At 40.9% G+C, this 15675-nt stretch overlaps 1 protein-coding gene across 2 annotated transcripts in view; it reads left to right on the forward strand.

Moving 5' to 3' along the window:
• SEM1 (SEM1 26S proteasome subunit) overlaps positions 1-15675 on the forward strand; it is a 249627-nt gene that overhangs the window by 165543 nt on the left and 68409 nt on the right. The window contains exon 4 of one of the 2 annotated variants that reach the window (XR_013829673.1): positions 7846-8049. The gene's annotated coding sequence lies outside the window, so the exon portion shown is untranslated. Of the gene's footprint in view, positions 1-7845; positions 8771-15675 lie in introns of those variants that run through there. The other variant, XM_079931178.1, reaches the window with a different exon arrangement.

The raw sequence follows: 15675 nt of genomic DNA on the forward strand, positions 1-15675 counted from the left end.
TATCCACAATAATATCTCCAACATGTCTTTTAGCTCTAAGATACTAAAATCCCTAGAAGATAGTCTTTCTCTCTACCCTCACAGCTAAGTTCTATGGTACAGATCAGGAATATTGCAACACTTTTGCTTATTGTGGGCGTCTATCATGGTGCCTAAGAACAATCTGTGTGCTAAATAAATGTTCCTTTTTCCTTCTTCCCATGATTATCACATTCCTTAAGACCCAGCTCAGCTTAGCAGGACTAGGAATCTTTTTACCCTACTCTACGCCACATGGATTGTTCTTTTAAGTTTACATAGCCTCACCTCTTTGCATCTGCTCCTGCCCACCCCCAGTCCATTTTAGCTTTTTCAAATCTACTCTTAGGTGTTCTGCAGGGTCTATAATGGGCCAATATTTCTCCAGGTCCATTAGGAGTTCTGGTGGAATTCAAGAGGGTGGTGCCTGCTTAAGAGGACTACACTGAATTGTTTTCTGGCTTTTGGCCACTGGAGAAAAGGGGTCACTGAGAATGGGATTGTTTGTCCTTCAGTTAAGACCCTGATGTCTTATAACTCCTGAGCAACCTTCTGGGGCTTGTCATCCTTTTTATGCCAACCCATCCCCAACTAGGGAAATCTCTTATCTCCCTACCATGTTTCCTTGGACAGACTTCTCAGAACCCGCCCCTGGGATGGTGACTCTCATTCTGATTCCATTCAGCAGTCCTTGACCTAGATTTAGTTCCCAAGTTCCCTAGTTGAGACCTCCATGATGCCTTCACCTGTGGTAGATGTGGACGAGCTCTGATACTTCCTGGGCACTGTTTTATAGCCTACCCTAACCCCAACCAGAGCAGCAACTCTTTCCCCATATTCCCTTAAGTTGTTGCTAATTTCCTCCCTTCTGCCTCCCGACAAACTTGGTCTTGCGGAGCCTTTCCTCACAGTTTTGTTCTTCCTCAGCTGAGGGCCCAGAGAATAACCCCACCCTGAACTTCATCTTCCCCATTGCCATGCTGCATCTGTAACATCAACTGGAGCCATGAAGAGCAACCATCTTAGAAACAATTCTAAAACAAACCAAAACATACTGTCCACAGATATCCATGAGTCTCAGTAGAGAATTTTTGCTTTAGTAAAGTACTGTCTTCTGCAGAGTGTTTCAGGGAGGAGCAGAACAACTATTTTTATGCTAGGAGCTAGGGATTCCCAGAGCTCTTCCGCAATAATTCAGAATGCATTAGGACCACGGTGAAAGCTCTTCCTGTTTATATCACCAAGGGATTTTTTAAACTCAAAGTGTCTATTTGTTTTTAGAAGAGGATCACAGTTACTATACATGAAAAACATTTTATTTGTATCTCCCTGAAGATGGTTGAAGTTAGTATAAAACACCCAGAAAACTATTTCTGTAAAGTGATGGTCCTTTTTAGAAATGCTACTTTTCTGTGCTAAAAATAATTCTAAGTGAGAACCTTCCTCCAAGAACTAGAATTTTTTTTTTTTTGCCAAGAACTACAGTGAGTTCTTTCCAATGCAATGCATTTTATCATACTTATGATTATTGAAATACCTAATTATTTGCCAAGAATATTTTTATGAGTGAGGGAGAGAAAATCGATTTTTCTTAATTTGAGATGAAAATTAAAAGAGAAATGTTACTGTTATATGCAAAAGTTCTTTGTAACTGTGATCCACCAAATAAATATACAATGGTGTTATCAGTAGAAGTGGATCCTGGAATAAGCTACTTTTGTCATGGTATGAAATTCAAGGAAGCCTTAATTGTAGGGAAGAAAGTAGGTTTGAAATTAACCTTTCACTTTGCAAATTAATATGTTAAATATTCGAATAAACTTTTTAATGTTTATTTAATGCAATCTTTTATACTTTTTTTTTAAAAAAAGTTTTTTTGGGGGAAGTGGTGTCTTGCAGGCATCTGTATCCTGATGACTTTTTCATCATGTAACATTAGCACTCTCTAGGGCATGGAGTTACTGGTGATTGAATCCTAGGGTATGAGGTCAGTTATCTAATGATCATACAACACACTTCATTTTTTCCTCCAAACCAGCATGAGTTGCAGGTTAGACCATCTTGACAATAGATGTTTCATTTATGTTGTTTATTTTTTGAGATAGATACTGGGTAGATGGCATTAATTTCTTCATTATGGGAATATATATTAGAGTATAATTTCTAAGTTTGTCAATGTAGTATATTTCAAGAGTTGCTGTAGGAAATCATAGTGGCAGGATGCTGCTGGTGGGGAGGGGTGGGATGAGAAGACTTATTTCTCTACTCCTCCATACTCTAGGAGCACTCCTCAAACTTCAATGTGCATGTGAATCAGCTGGGGGTGTTGATAACTGCAGTAGGTCTGGGACTGGTTTGAGATTCTGCATTTCTAACAAGCTCCAGGTGATGCCTGTGCTGTTGGTCCAGAGACCACACTTTGAGGAGCATGGCCTAGGAGTCAAAATTGTTTTATGCCAGAGTTAGGAATCATCTTTCACAAGGGGAGACGCTTCTTGAATCAAAAAGACTTGGCATGCTTGCCTAATATATTTTATAGTTAAATTTTGCTCATTTCAGTTGTCTTCTCAAATTTGCCCCAAATTTGGGGGCAAATGAGCATATATACAATTGGCAATTAATCTTTAAAGACATGGACTGCAAAAACTCCTATATGTGTACCATAAATTGTCCCTAAGGAATAAAGAGCAGTTCTGATTCCACTGGATTTAAACCTGGAGTCTGAGTTTTGCAAATCAGCTGAGTGTAGGGAAACTACCCTGCAAGGAGCTGGCGTCATGAACCATACTTATTTCTATCGTGAGAATTACTGGAAAAAGCTGAGGGAAAGTGAAAAGTACTGGTAGATTTTAATTATTTCCAAAAAGTAGTACACAAAAATAACTCAGAACATGCCATCTGGGGACATGGGACTTATGACAAATGAAGTTTGCTTTCTAAGAATGGTACTCAGGAGAGAAACCAACAGCTAATCAGGGTATGTCTGAGAGCTAAGAGCCTGCACGTTTCACTTGCACATTTCACTATCTCATGAAAAGCATAATTTACAGAGTTGCAGTAATAATAACAATGATAACGATGTGAATTCATAAACTCACCAGTGAAACCACCATTCAAATACATGTTGGGTAATTTAATTAGCCTCGGCTGCACTTTCTCTGTCAATCCCAAACTTACAGGGATTGAATTGTTAAGTACATTTTTCACTCTGTGATTCTGAGAAGTTTATTTTTACCTGGCAAATTATTTTAAATGTGAGACAAAGCAGGGCTGCGGTGGTGAAATCACATAGGAAGTCTGTGTTGCTGCTCCCCAGGCCTGGGCCCTGGCTGCCCCGGACCCTGGTGCACAAAGAGCTGGTGTGAATTTCAGATCCTGGGTCTGCTCTAAATCACGGGAACTGGAGAAATTAGAAATGACACCATTTACCCAGGGGCCTTTGCTGAGGAGTATTTTTTTTGGAACTTTTACATCAGTCTCAGAACTCACTGGCTTCATTAAGTCATGTGTGTCATTGTGTTAGGAAGGAAGGAAAGAACATGTTATTAGCTAGGGATTTTTTTCCTTTTCCCTCTACCACCCTCCTTTCTCATTTCATTTCATTGCATGTGGTATTTCCCTTCCCTCCCAAGATATCTATTATATCTTTCCTCTCAAGATTCTTTATGCCACAGCCTGCGTTAACCTTCCTGGTGCGTGCTCTGAGGAAATATATTTCTTTATGTACATATAGTTTTGGAAGCAAATTCCCTGGCATGGGTTAAGAGATGGTTCTAGGGTCATCATTGAACTTCCCAGACGATATAGTTTTTTTCTTCTCTCACCCTTATCTTTTTTCCTTTTTCTTTAAAACTTACATTTCAGAGCTAGGGAGGAAATCAAGAGAAATAACTTGTGTGTATGTGTGGGGCGGGTGGGTGGGGGGGTGTGCGCGCGTGTGTGCGCACACATGCATTTTAGGAGGATGATTGTCATTGAAATTGATATGTCTAGTCCTAGCCTCCAGCAGAACACAAGCACCGAGGGCTGGGAAGAACAAAGCCATCCTCAGAGACGAGTGGGGAGGGTGGGAGTGCATGTGCAACCTCTCATCCCTGTGGCACCAGCCGGAGCCCACAAACCATCTTATCATCCTCTGGCCCTAGGACATCAAGGAAGGCGCTGTTTGGAAAGTTCCCGTCAAGGCTGAGTTAAATATTCCAGTCTTTTGTTTGTCCTAGTGGCTTTCCTCTGCCCTTTTCTAGGATACTCAGCATAGTCTGAGTCAAAGGAAGTTTCTGGACTCCATTTTTTCCCCTTTTTTTTTTTTGGTTTGGGCGGAGACCTTTCATTCAGCACTCCCTCACTTACTTCTGTGTAAATTTGGACCTATTACTAGTAGTTGGGAATAAGGAGATCCTTTTCTCTCTACAGTGAGGATCCAGTTCATCTCCAAGTTAAAAGCAGCTTTGACTATTGTTTGCAAAAATTTCGCATACTCTACATATTCTGAAAAGTTAAAAAAAAGTTTTAGGCCTAGGGAAGTAACTATGACCCAGAGACTTATTTTATTACTGCCAAAATTAATGTGAATGTCTGAAAAATATATTTTATGTAAATATATCATGGTTAATGGCATTATTTCTTAAACTGCTTGTTACAAAATAAGAAATAATCTAAGTCCGAGAAATCTAAAAAATAATAAAAGTCTGGAGGGAGTTTGGTGGGCAGTTGGAGTGACTGCTAGTAGGTATGGTTTTTTTTTTTTTGTGGTGATGATAGTGTTATAAAATTGATTGAGGTGATGTTTGCTCAACTCTGTAAGAATACTAAAAAGTATTGAATTGTGTATTTTATAGAATCACCTGGAGAGCTTTTAAAATTTACTAAAGTCCAAGCCCCACCCAAAACCAAATGGAACAAAATGGGGGTGGGGAAGAGCCCATCAGTGTATTGTAAATATTCTCCTCTTTTTAAGAAAATTTTAGTTGAACATTTAAATGATTCCACAATCATAACAATATTAAAAAGAAAACTCACTTCTATCCTTCTTTCCATCCACTTTGTCTCCTGCCACCACTCTATACACTTTTATTAGTTTTAGTGGGTCTTTCAAGTACACTTTTCTATAAACCAGTGGTTCTCAAACTGTAGCATGGATCAGGATTACCTAAAGCAGCGATCCCCAAACTTTTTGGCACCAGGGACCTGTTTCGTGGAAGATAACTTTTCCATGGATGGGGGGCGGGGCGAGGGATGGTTCAGGCGGTAATGCCAGCAATGGGGAGCGATGGGGAGCGGCAGATGAAGCTTTGCTCACTCGCCTGCCACTCACCTCCTGCTGTGCGGCCCAGGGATTGGGGACCCCTGACCTAGAGGGCCTGTGAAAACACAGATAGCCAGGCCCCACCCATAGAGTTTCTCATTCAGTAAGTGTAGGGTGAAGCTGAGAATTACACTTCTAACAAGTTTTCAGGTGATGCTGATGCTGTTGGCCTGTAGAGCCACTGGTACAAAAAGGAGAAGGAATCATGACAAGGAGGAAACATTGATGGGAATAAGAAGGGGGCCATGGGGATTAGTAAATTTAAATAAAATCCTGAGGTTGACAGGGAAGGTTTAGAGAAGCAGTGGGGATGAGGGTGGTTAAGCAAGATGCTACCTCCTTAGACAACCTAGTGAAGGAAGAGCGAGACCCAAGATATTGAGAGACTTAAGGCTGGAGAAAGCATCAAACCATCCTTTCTGCACTATCCTATATGGCAGCCACTAGCCACATTTGGCAATTGAGCACTTGAAATGTAGCCAATGTGACTGAGGAAATAAATTTTTAATTTTATCTAATTTTAATTAATTGAAATTGAAAACAAAAAGTTGATAGTTGATTAAGTTAATGGAAAACTTTTAAGTATGTTTGGAACAACCTGTTATGTGAATCTATGTTTTCAACTGTAAATTTTATGAAATCTAACACAGATAAAATATTTTCCATGAAAATTTAGTATCTGAATTGAGATGTGCTAGAAGCATAAAATATATATCAGATATAGAAAGCTTGGTTTCAATATTAAAATATCTCATTAATAATTTTATATTGATTACATATTAAAATGATAAGATTTTCAAGTATTTGGTTGAATAAAATACATTAATTATATGAAAACAATATTATTAGTTATATAAAATTAATTTCTACTTTTTTTACTTTTTTAATGTAGTTACTAGACAATTTGAAGTTATTTATGAAACTATTATATTTCTGTTGGACAATGCTGGTCTATATGGTGTCCAATAGTGTAGCCACTAGCTACGTGTTGCTATTTAAATTTTAATTAAAATTAAATAAACTTTAAAATTCAGTACCTCAGTCTCACTAGCCACATTTTCAGTGTTCAATAGCTGTACGTGCTCAGTGGCTACCATATTGGATAGTGCAAATATAGAATGTTTATATCAGCATAGGAGATTCTATGGAACAGCTTTGGTCTCCATCTCTTCAATGAGTTGAGAGGAAAAATTCTTTCTTAAAGGTGATATTGGGAATTTTGAGGAGAGGAGTAAAGATCTGAAACATAGATATTGGAAATGTTTCACCAAGTCTTCAAGAGATGAATAAAAGGATTGGAAGTGTAGATATGGAGCCCTCACTGAAGCAAGGCAGGTGAAGGTTGACAGAGATATAATGGCAGCAGGTCAAGGGATTCTACCTGGCAAGAACATGCATTGTTTAATAGGCTAACCAGAAACTCCAGGCTAAGGAAGAAAATAACTAAGGACAAAATTGGGGTGGAGGTTGTAGAAGATGGTGAAGGATAAAGGGACAGAATGAAGATGACAGTGTGGACAAGAAAAAATTTTGTTAAATGTAAAATGATAAGAGAAATGAAAGAGGGGTGAGGGGCATCATACAACAGAAATGTCAAAGTCTGCATTATTGGAGTGGAACAATTTCAAGTGGTGATGAAGGCAAAGGCATGAATCTTTAAGTGGGTAAATGAGTTTGGAGTGGATAGTAGCATACTACAACGTTAGCAACATGATTGTTAGAGGTTTTGAGGAGGATAGCTGGTAAAAGAGAGAGAAGATCTGCTAAGTGCTGAAGGTGGAAGAATGGCCAGGTGGGTGCTGTGGTCAGGAAAGGGAAAGGCTGAAATAAGCTGTTGGTCAGAACCTCCAAAAAAAAAACATTGTGGAGGAAAGTCATGGGAGTGATGATCAGAAGTGATGTGGGAAGCAGGCATATGTTGCTTCAGAAAGCTGCTCTGAACTTCCTCAATCAAACGTAACCTTTCCCTCTCTTGAACCTTGAGGCACTTTGCACTTCTTTGGTAAACTGTGGCTATTTATATACTCACCTAAACACTTCCCCTGCCCCTCACCTCCCCAACTCCCCCTATCCCTTACCCCCGCCTGAATCTGATACACACACACATACCCTCATCTGATTGGAAGTTCTTTGAAGGTTGGAACAATGTTTTCCTCTTTTATTCAAGTTTCTGAATATTCATAAATTCACATTGAATTAATTTTGATTGAGATTCTTATAAACAAACAAAAAAAACCCACAGAGGCTGGATCTACATGTTTAGGTGGAAATTAGAACATCTGTAGTGAAACATCACAGAGCTCTGTGATGTCTTCTTATTCATTATTTTGGTCAAAGATTTGAATGAAGCTATCCTTAGGCAAATAACACAAAGCTAAGCCACTGTACATCATTACAGACTTTTAAGCAAAAGAAATCTAGTGGGAACGTGCAGGATGGATTCTTGATAAAGATGGGACCCAAGAAGAAGAGTGTAAGCATCTCAGTGTCATTCACTCAGCATCTTTTTTTTTTTTTTGCAGTACGCGGGCCTCTCACTGTTGTGGCCTCTCCCGTTGCAGAGCACAGGCTCCAGACGCGCAGGCTCAGCGGCCATGGCTCATGGGCCCAGCCGCTCCGCGGCATGTGGGATCTTCCTGGACCGGGGCACGAACCCGCATCCCCTGCATCGGCAGGCGGACTCTCAACCACTGCACCACCAGGGAAGTGCCACTCAGCATCTTTTTGTAAGTGACACTGTGCTCAGCTCTGCATGTATACATGACTATAGTAGTTGTCCCAGTGTGGAGTGCTAATGGTGTAATGTACGAATATGAGATACAAATCAGGAGGCAGGAAGGAGAGCAGTGAACCCCAATGAGTCCTCAGACCACTATTTGACTCGAGTGTTACATTGCTTAAGCAAACTAAAAGTCCAGGGACACAGCCAAATAGAAGTTAACATCCACCTACATAAGGACAACAGTTTAAACCCTGTGACTGATATTTTAATCCCTCAGCACCCGGAGGTCAGGGCTTTACATGCCAGGAATGGATCAGTTACACAAATATAATTGTAATGTAGAGCAGTGCTTGGAGCAACGTGTCAGTCCATGTCATCTTGGATGTCCCAGAGACCGCACGTGACATATGCCAGGATATCTGAAATGCTAACATTGACTTCCTCCTTACTGCACTTCACATCCTTTCAAGGATAATTAACAATTTGGCAAAATTGATTTTGAAAAGAGGGGAAACAAAGACAAAATTTTATTTACTCTTTTCCTTCTCTCTTCCTAAGATCTGTTTCCCTCTGTGCTCCTTGCAGTTCAAGTTCATTCTGTAAACAAATGAGTCTCATTTTTCTCTTGAATTGGGGGGTAACTTTATAGTTTAAGGGCCATCTGTGATTCCCCTATCTATATATGCATAACCTGGACCATCAACAGGAAAATGCAGCCTAGTGAATTCTGTGTAGGGCTCTGGAAAGAGCATGGCAGCCCTCTGGAAGTGAAATGGAAAAGATTAGTTGGCCCAGAGAGGCCTCCATTTGGGCTGCAAATTTGGAGATTTAGAGCCAAATCCTCATTCCATGTGACTCCAGGGGAGCGTTGGTCAGTGTGTAATTCAGTGTGGGTTGGGCAAGAAGAAGACAGAAGAACATGAAATTGCCAAGTTTGAGGCCTATTACGCAGTTGTGACCTGACCTAGAATATGGTGCCGAGTTGTGTGTGGGTAACTCAACCATAAAAAGGCAGCTGTGGTCTTATTAGTCGTGAACTTGAGATCATTTTAGTAGAAGATGAATTGCCCCTAAATGATTGATCTGGTATTTGGAGGAAATGCTGTTCTCTTTGCTTCTCCCAAATGGAGACACTAACCAGATGCTTGTCCCACACCCAGAACATTATTTGTGGTGTGGCTCTTTCTGTGGCCTGCTGGGGAATGATGACCTTGGACTGACAGTTCCCCTTAAAGTAGCAAACTTATGTTTTTCATCTTAACATGATATGCCAGAGGCACTGAATAACAACCTACATCCTTTCACACACCACATGTCTGTGCCAGGTTAAAGCTGATAAAAGTTGGAGGGAGGGTTTTTTGAGTGGTCTGACTGAGGCCAGAAATGGGGATATTCAATAAGAGCCAGCCCTTCTTTTTTGCCCTTAGGCCCCCTCAAAGAAAATCATAGAGACGCTCTGTGAGTTTGGACTCAAAGTAGCTTAAAATTTCAAGCCAAGAGAAATGTCCCTCCCCTTTCTTTGTGAGGTTTTGTAGCAAAATAACCTGTTTGCTTGAGAGATTAGAGTTGTCAGCTTCAGCATTGCATGGGAAGGTCTGACCTTGAGAATTATGGGCAAACAGGAAATCAGCAGTGCAGGAGAAAGGCAAGCCTGCGGCCGAGATCACCTGGCCAAGCTCACGTCTGATAAGAACCCAGAAGATGAGAGCTAGGGCAAAGGTGAACCCAGCCTAGCAGCCTATCTTCTCCTGAGCCACAGAAAAATTAAAATCTGGGAGCAGATGCTGGAAGATTTCCCCCACACAAAGACATGGCACCCTTTTATTTCTGTTCTAGAAGAAAAAGAGGTAGAGCATGGATTTTCTTCCTATGCTCCTTCTTAACCTATACGGTGGTACTAGATTTTCTTCTGAACCTTCTGCCTACCCTTTGGCCATAAACAGCTTTTGTGGATTGGACAGTAAACCAGCAGGACTGAGGTTACTTTCATTCTGAAAATGCAGATTATTTCCAGGTGTGAACTAAAGGGAATCAAATGTTATATCAGGAATTTGATGAGAATAAAAGCCTTGAGAATAATAATATCTTCTGTTTGGAGAGCATTTGATTACTTACAGGACAGTTTTCTCTGTTACCTCATTTGATTCTCACAAAAGCCCTGTGGAGTAAGTGGGCCAGGTGTTATTTCCCAATTCTACAGATGCAGAAACTGAGCCCCGCTGATTCTGTAACTAGCCAGAAATCACAGAAGGATGGGGCAGAGCAGGTGTGGTCTGGGGACCTTGTCATTCCACCCAGTCTCCTGCCAAAGTCTTATCTCAGGCTGCAAAATAACAGGTGATGTGAGTGACCCATGGCATCCTCTGGCATCATGTATTCATCCATGACCTCCACTTCCACTGTGGTCCTCTCAACTAAGGTGATTGTAACATCTTCCCTTTGGCTACCTAAAACTTCACCCCCAGCAATCCATCAAAATGCTTTCTAGCAGGATCTTCTTGGCAGACCATATTGGACTGGAGTGAGTTTCACTTTCCATAAGATAAAAGCTAAATTGCTCATTAAAAGTCCATCAAGAGGCCCCTCCATGGCCACCTGTCTTCTTTCCCTGCAAGTACACAGCTGTCAGGTGATCCTTTTCACTATCAGTCACCGAATACCCTTGCTCTTTTTAGTCTCTGCATGTGATCTAAAACTCTAGGAATAACCATCCATTACTTGGGTGGGTAAGTGTATACCTTTACCTCTTCAGCCAGCACAGGGAGACTGGGGATTTTTGCAGAACAGTTTGTTTGTTTTTAACATTTTCATATTCACAGCTATGCAGCAGTCTTGTATTTGTGGCTCTCGGGCCTGGAATGTTCTGCCTCCACATACCCAAAAGTCTCCCTTTCTCACCTCCATCAAGTGTTCATTCCAGTGTGTCTTCTTAGTGGGCCCCTCTTCCCCACCACCAGCCTACTTAAAAATCTCAACCACCCACCCCCACTCGACACTCCTGATCCCACTTACCTTGCTCTACAATGTTTTTTGCGTAGCATGTATCGCCTCATGTAATCTACTTATTTAATATGTCAGTTGTTTATTGTCTGTCTCTTTTGCCAGAATTAAGTTCTAAGAGGGGAAGAAGTTAGATTTTTATTGCTCGTTGTTGTATCCCAAATGCCTAAAGCAGTACCTGGCATATAGTAAGTGCTCAAAAAATTTTTGTTGAAACAATGAAATGTCCTTCCTCTGTGCATCTTACCTCCCTTTCTCAGCCTTCAAGATTGTTCACATTACAGTCTTCACCAATCACTTGTTTCCATACATCAAATAACCTCAAATCACTGGTTTGCCTCCACTTGTGAATATTCACATGTATTATTTACCAGGCCAATTACTCACAGTACATTTGGGGTGAAGTAGGGCATTTATGAGGGTTCTCAAAGGACCAGAAAGTATCTCAGTTCTGCAGATGTAGGAATTTTTTATTGGGCCACATTTTCGTAGGCCTTGGTAAAGCTGCTTATGGGGCCCCCAATCATGAGACCAAGAATTATTATTTATGTATTTCCAATACATAAAAAACTAGGTGCAAGTTTTCATATCTTGATAAACTATGAAGTGCTTCATCTCCTCTGTCCTGCATGACCCTTCTCTCTCTTCTCTACTTTCTTTCACAGTAATCTCCAGCACATATGTGTTACACAGAATGCTGTGTAAAAGTAAGAAAAAGAAAAGCTATTCAACGTTTGTTAGCATAAGGACAGAATAATAGGTGATAGAGGCATATGAATGACAGAGGCACATAATGGACCATACGGGACATGGCATGACTTAACTTGTAAACTTCTCCCTACCAAATGAACCAGTCACTATGGGAAAAATTTGCAGAGTAAAAAAAAAAAAAAAAAGATGATGCAACACATCACCTCCTTTACTAAAGGACTGAATAATTCACAAAGAGACACATATGTGCCAAGCTAATCAGAATATTGATACTGGTTAATTTGAGCACTGCCTTCCCAGTAGGGCAATCTACTTAGAAAATTAGGAGCTGAAGGTTGCATGATGAATATAAATTGAGAGCAGAGGAGCTTGGTTGTGTCTGACTGGCAGCAGTGATATCTCAATTCCAATAACTAGAGGTATGGACAGTGAGCCAGATGTTCACACTAACAGTCATTTTGTTGTGTCTGCAGCTGCCACAGACATTGTGGCACTGGCTGCTAACTTTAACTCTTTCGTTCTTAATATCATTGCACTTTTGTTGTACTCATCATTCTATCACTCTCATTTTAATATGTACATGGATTTTACTTACATATTTTAGTTTATAAGATCCCAGTTTACTATACGGGCTGATATAAACGTTATGCTTGTTGCTAACTGGTGACAGTAGGTAGTAGTAGATCCTTTCCTCCCAGCCCCTCATTTGAGAAAGGGGAATATGGGGTAACTTTCTCAGTACATATCTTCAATACGTGTATCCAATGACATTAAAGAATGGATTATTAATATACACTATACAGATTAGGTAAACTGCGATTTGCCTCAACCAGAGAAATCACCATTCTGGCACTACCCTATACTACATTTTCTCTAATTTCTAACACCATTCTACATGATAATTGTCCCTGTACCACCTGGTCTAAATGCCTTCAGTTCCTTAAATATAGAACAAGTAGTTACACATTTAAGAAGTATGCAAGTATGCCTTTGCCTCTGTATGTATCTGTTTAAACCCTATGACATAAAATGTAAATATCACAAATTAAAAGATTAGCAGATGCGACTACTCTCAAATTAAATGTACTAGAGGCAGAAGACACTATTACAGAAGTTCACAAAACATTATGATGGGAGAAAATACCTTGCCATATATTTAATAGACTAAAATTAATAGATATGGGAGAAAATATTCATCTTGGCTATTTGTTACTATCCCAAACATAAAAATACTTAATCAATAGCAAAAAAGAAAGCTAGTAAGGCATGAGTAGGCAGTTCTCAAAATAAGAACTTCAAATGGCCAAAAATATGAAAAGTTTCTCAATCTTACTAGTGACCATGGACATATAGTGTTAAAAATAATGAGATTCTCTTTCTTTTATGTTGGCAAAAATTTAAAGAAATTGATAATATATATGTGGAAAAGAGTGTGGAGAAAGGGCAATCTCATACCACAACTGGAGGGTAGTTGCAAAATTTTTAAAGGGCATTTGAAAATTCTTATCAAGCTCTTAAGCACAAGAACATTTGACTTGGCAATTCTACTTCTATAATCCATCCTGGAACAACACTCTCAGAAGAGTATAGGGATATTTGAATAAATAAATTAATTGCAGAATTGTTTCCACTTCCCCTAAATGTGTACGGTAAATCACATGATAATACAATGAAATTCATGTAGCCATTAAAATGAAGGAGCAGATCTATATGGACTGCTGTGGGAGAATGTCCACAATATATTTACTGAATGAAAAAAAAAGTTAAAGAATAATATTTATGGTGTAATCTCATTTTTACAACAAACATATTTTTAGGTACATAGAAAAAGTCCTGAAATACCAACCCCTTCAGACTATCTGATAAGGACAAGAGTTTCCCCTTTTATTTCTGTACTTCATACTTCACTAGTGTTGGATTTTTTTTTTTGTATAGTTACATATAATGCTCGTATGAGTTTCCTGGGGCTGCCATAACAAACTGCATGTAGTAAACAACAGAAAATCGTTGTCGGGAGACCTTCAAGATGGCAGAGGAGTAAGACGTGGAGATCACCTTCCTCCCCACAAATACATCAGAAATACAACTACATGTGGAACAACTCCTACCGAACACCTACTGAACACTGGCAGAAAACCTCAGACTTCCCCAAAGGCAAGAAACTCCCCACGTACCTGGGTAGGGCAAAAGAAAAAACAGAGACAAAAGAATAGGGACGGGACCTGCACCAGTGGGAGGGAGCTGTGAAGAAGGAAAGGTTTCCACACACTAGGCAGCCCCTTCACTGGTGGAGACTGCGGGTGGCAGGGGTGAAGCTTCAGAGCCACGGAGGAGAGCACAGCAACAGGGGTGCGGAGAGCAAAGCAGAGAGATTCCTGCACGTAGGATCAGTGCCGACCAGCACTCACCAGCCCGAGAGGCTTGTCTGCTCACCCGCTGGGGTGGGCGGGGCTGGGAGCTGAGGCTCGGGCTTCGGTCGGATCCCAGGGAGGAGACTGGGGTTGGCTGCATGAACACAGCCTGAAGAGGGCTAGTGCACCACGGCTAGCCGGGAGGGAGTCCGGGAAAAGGTCTGGAGCTGCCAAAGAGGCAAGAGACCATTGGTTGTGGGTACGTGAGGAGAGGGGATTAAGAGCACCGCCTAAACGAGCTCCAGAGATGGACGCGAGCCACAGCTATCAGCACGGACCCCAGAGATGGGCATGAAACGCTAAGGCTGCTGCTGCAGCCACTAAGAAGCCTGTGTGCAAGCACAGGTCACTATCCACAACTCCCCTCCCGGGAGCCTGTGCAGCTCGCCACTGCCAGGGTCCCGTGCTTCCCCGGGAGAACACACGGTGTGCCTCACGCTGTTGGAACATCACTCCGGCCTCTGCAGCCGCATGCTCGTCCCGCATTACATACCCCTCCCTCCCCTCCGGCATGAGTGAGCCAGAGCCCCCTAATCAGCTGCTACTTTCACCTCTACCTGTCAGGGCAGGGAACAGATGCCCTCAGGCGACCTACATGCCGAACCACAGGACCTGTGTGAACAAAGAAGAGAAAGGGAAATTTCTCCCAGCAGCCTCAGGAGCAGCGGATTAAATCCCCACGATCAACTTGATGTATCTTGCATTTTTGCAACACCTTAACAGACAACGAATCATCCCAAAATTGAGGTGGTGGACTTTGGGAGCAACTGTAGACTTGGGGTTTGCTGTATGGCACTGACCAGTTTCTGGTTTTATGTTTATCTTAGTTTAGTATTTAGAGTTTATTATCATTGGTAGATTTGTTTATTGATTTAGTCGCTCCCTCTTTTTTTTAATACACAGATATATTTTTTCCTTTTTCTCTTTTTGTAAGTGTGTATGTGTATGCTTCTTTGTGTGATTTTGTCTGTATAGCTTTGTTCTTACCATTTGTTCTAGGGTTCAGTCTGTCCATTTTCTTATTGTTTGTTTGTTTTAGTATAAATTTAGAGCGTGTTATCATTGTTGGATTTGTTTTTTTGGTTTGGTTGCTCTCTTCTTTCTTTTTCTTATTACTTTTTAATTTTTAATAATTTTTTTATTTTAATAACTTTATTTCTTTTTATTTTGCTTCTTTCTTTCTTTCCTCCCCCCTTTTCTTCTGAGCCGTGTGGCTGACAGGGTCTTGGTTCTCGAGCCGGGTGTCAGGCCTGTGCCTCTAAGGTAGGAGAGCTGAGTTCAAAACATTGGTTCACCAGAGACCTCCCAACTCCACATAATATCAAATTACGAAAGCTCTCCCAGAGATCCCCATCTCAACGCTAAGACCCAACTCCACACAACAACCAGCAAGCTACAGTGCTGGACACCCTGTGCCAAACAACTAGCAAGACAGGAACACAACCACACCCATTAGCAGAGAGGCTGCCTAAAATCATAATAAGGTTACAGACACCCCAAAACACACC

Source organism: Stenella coeruleoalba, assembly GCF_951394435.1.
Source record: "Stenella coeruleoalba genome assembly, chromosome: 9".
In the NCBI taxonomy this organism is placed as follows: Eukaryota; Metazoa; Chordata; class Mammalia; order Artiodactyla; family Delphinidae; genus Stenella; species Stenella coeruleoalba.